Source organism: Silene latifolia, chromosome 11, assembly GCF_048544455.1.
Source record: "Silene latifolia isolate original U9 population chromosome 11, ASM4854445v1, whole genome shotgun sequence".
Taxonomy (NCBI): Eukaryota; Viridiplantae; Streptophyta; class Magnoliopsida; order Caryophyllales; family Caryophyllaceae; genus Silene; species Silene latifolia.
Genome location: NC_133536.1, coordinates 125,508,469 through 125,512,125, shown reverse-complemented (window position 1 = coordinate 125,512,125; position 3,657 = coordinate 125,508,469). Strand labels below are relative to the sequence as shown.

Sequence of the window (3,657 nt, the reverse complement as noted above, 5' to 3'; positions counted from 1 at the left end):
GAACCCATTACAAAATACCCCACAAAATCAACCTACAATGCCTAAGTTTTCATCACATTCCGTACCCACCGAGGAGAACCTACCCAATGGTACTCCCACACCACAACATTTAACCGGAAATTTCATTGCCAAATCCGCATTTATCCAATTAGTCGAAAGGAGCCAATTCGGGGGGATGCCTAGTGAAGACCCTCATTCTCATATGGAAACCTTTTGTGACTATTGTGAAGCGATTTCTCAAACCGGTGTAACTCAAGACCAAATTCGATGGGTCCTATTTCCTTTTTCTCTAATTGGCACCGCAAAACAATGGTTGAAGGGCCTTGATAAGGCCACTCTCGGAATTGATTCTTGGAAGAAGTTGGCTCTAGCTTTCTACAAAAAATTCTACCCACCGTAAAAGACTAACATGCTAAGACCTCAAATTACGGGTTTTAAGAAAAGGGATGAAGAATCTTTGTATGAAGCTTGGGAGCGGTTCAAAGGAATTTGTCGCTCATGTCCTCACCATGGACTTAGCGAATGGTTCTTGGTACAACAATTTTGGAACGGTTTATATGAAGATTCAAGGAACATTCTCAACATGGGATCAAATGGAATGTTCACCGAAGTTGATGACAATCAAACATGGAACAAAATTGAGGAAATGGCGGTCCATAACTCACAATATAGTAGACCTCGCAAGGCTACTAGAGGAGTAAAGCATGAAGTGGACTCCGTTACTCAATTGGGTGCTCAACTTAGTGCTCACATTGACACAATCAATTTGAAGTTTGAACAAGCTATGTCTAGACTTGAAGAAGCCTCAAAATCACCAAAGCATCATGTTAATGCCATGACGGCATCCTCATCAATCCCAAGTGGGATATGTGAGAATTGTGGAACTTTGGGACATGACCAAAGTGAATGTAGGGGAACAAATGAACAAGTAAATGCTTTCCAAGCATACAAGAGTGGTACCCCTTATTCCAATTATTACAATGAAAACACCAAGTTTCATCCAAATCTCTCATACAAAAGCCAAAATGTTCAAAACCCTCAAACAACATACACCCCACCTCCCATGAGAAACCAAAATCAAAGACCCTTTTACAACCAAAACCAAGGTTACCAAAATCAAAATCCATACAATCACCAAAATGACCAAGGTTTTGATGTTCAAAAAGCGGTCCTCCAAATGCAAAAGAATCAACAAGAGTTTTTCACTCAAATGTAAAAAGATAGCCAAGCAAAGGAAACCACCATCAACAACATCCTAGCTCACACCAAGATGTTGGAAACACAATTGACTCAACTAGCATCTTCAAGCTCACAAAGACAAAAGGGGCAATTACCACCTCAAAGTAATCCCCCAAGACATGAAACGGTTAGTGCCATTCACTTGAGAAGTGGTAATGGGTATGAAGCACCGAAGAAGCAAGTTGAGGATGAAGTTGTGGAAGCTAGTGATAAGGAAGAAATTGTGCAAAACTCCAAAGATGGAGAATCATCAAAAGAAGAAAATTCAAAGAAAAATGAAGACAAGGTCAAGGAGAAGGAGCCCATTGTGATTAGACTTCCTTTTCCAAGTCGTCAAGCCAAGCCCAAATTTGATGACCAACTTGGAAAGTTTATGGAAATTGTGAAGAATTTGGAAGTCTCAATTCCTTTCACGGAATTAATCAATCACGTGTCGGCCTATGCGAAATACATGAAAGACATCCTCACAAAGAAGAAGTCGATCCGGAAACTTGAGACTATCGCCTTCACTAAGGTGAGTAGTGCAATACTTCAAGGGAGTTCACCTCCAAAACTAAAGGATCCGGGAAGCTTCTCAATACCGTGTACCATTGGCGACACCACGATCAACAAAGCCTTATGTGATCTAGGGGCTAGTGTGAGTGTTATGCCGTACTCGGTGAGTAAAAGGTTGGGGATGGAAGAGCTTAAATGCACCAATATCACACTCCAAATGGCCGATAGATCGACGAAGACACCCTTAGGAGTAAGGGAAGATGTCCCCGTGCGAATTGGGAAGTTTTTCATCCCGGTGGACTTTGTCATTGTTGATATGGAGGAAGACTCCAACATTCCAATCATTCTTGGAAGACCTTTCTTACACACCGCGGGTGCAGTGATTGATGTGAAACATGGCGAGCTCACTCTAGAAGTGGGATATGAGAGTATAACTTTTAATCTTGACAAGACTATGAGAGCTCCCCGTTTACATGAACCATGTTTTATGATCGATCATTATAGTCGGAAGGATGAAAGGAAGAAGTCGGAACTCCAATGGAAGAAGAAAATTGAAGATGCTCCATTCAAAGAGCAAGTGAATTATGACAAGGAGAGCTTGCAAAGCTCTTCAAAATCAAGCAATGAAGAAGATGGCCTCATTGGCCAAGAAAAGAAAATGGGAGAGTTGTCCCCATCAAATCAAGAGATTTTCAATGATCAACTTAATGAAATTTGTGGTCTTTGGGACGACGAATTTGAAGGGATTTTTAATCCCTACATTGGTAATGCCATCGATCAAGACCGACAACAAGGGCCAAGGTCTATTGAAGACCTCTACCATGATAATGAACAAGCTTTTGATTACTTTTTCAAGGTGTTGAGCAACATCAACAACACCTTGAACATGCCCCCTTGACATCTCATCAAGAATGAGAGTTTGGTGGAGTCCTCCCTAAACCACCATTTGTAAATATTTCTAACTCCCTAACTTGCATTTCAATTCATGTATTGCATTTTTGTTATTTTTGGATTTTTATACTTTGATCAAGATAATTATCATGTTTGAGAGAAGTGAGGGAGGGACTAATGATTTCAATTGATGTGTAGTGCTTTAGCTTAGTGTGGGGATGGCAATTGCCTAGGCTATCATGCCTTAGTAGTGCCCCCACAATGAAGAACACAAGATATGAAGAAGAATGGAAAAATGACAAGGGATATGCATTGTACACGGATGGAACTGAATCCGGGTACAAAGGGATCAAATCCGAGCGGATTCAGGAGAATCCGCCCGTTTTCAAGAAATCCGAGCGTGTTGGGTAGAAGACGCACGTCCTGAAATGAGCTGAAGTTTTGAAATTTTTGACTGTCAGCAAATCCGGGCGTCTTGCATCAAATCCGCCCGTCTTTGAAAATCTGCCCGTCTTGAAAAGAAGACGCCCGTCTTCTTAGCTTAGGAAAACAAGAAAAATTCATGGACTGAAATCCGCCCGTCTTCTGCAGAATCCGCACGTCCCGTGTTTGCAAATCCGAGCGTCTTCCCTTAAAGACGCCCGTCTTTAGGCGAGTTTTTCCCAACCCAGAAAAGGCAGAATCAGCCCGTCTTGAGCAGAAACCGCACGGATTGCCCCTGCAGTTCGAATTTTTCGGGCTTTATAAAACCCCTCCCACCTTCATTTCTTCATTCCTTCATTCATAACACTACTCAAAACCCTCAAAACCCTCATCCTCTTCATCACAAAAACAAAATTCCTCAACAACATTCACCAAAATCAAATCAAAACATCCTTTTAACAACAAATCAATCACTCCTTTTTCAATAAAAATCAAAACCAAGCACAAAATCTTCAACCTTTGAATCGATTTTTGAATTCATAAAGGCAAGGCCTTTCATCTTTAAATCGATTTGGGTACACTACAAATTGAAGATTTTTCACTCTTTCT

The 3,657-nt window shown here is 41.1% G+C and overlaps 1 non-coding gene across 1 annotated transcript; it reads right to left on the bottom strand.

Annotated features, from left to right (window-relative positions):
• Nucleotides 1-409: 409 nt before the first annotated feature.
• Nucleotides 410-516, bottom strand: LOC141615506 (small nucleolar RNA R71). Its single transcript, XR_012529925.1, has one exon. It is a non-coding gene; the product is annotated as a small nucleolar RNA R71 (small nucleolar RNA).
• Between the last annotated feature and the right edge of the window lie 3,141 nt (nt 517-3,657).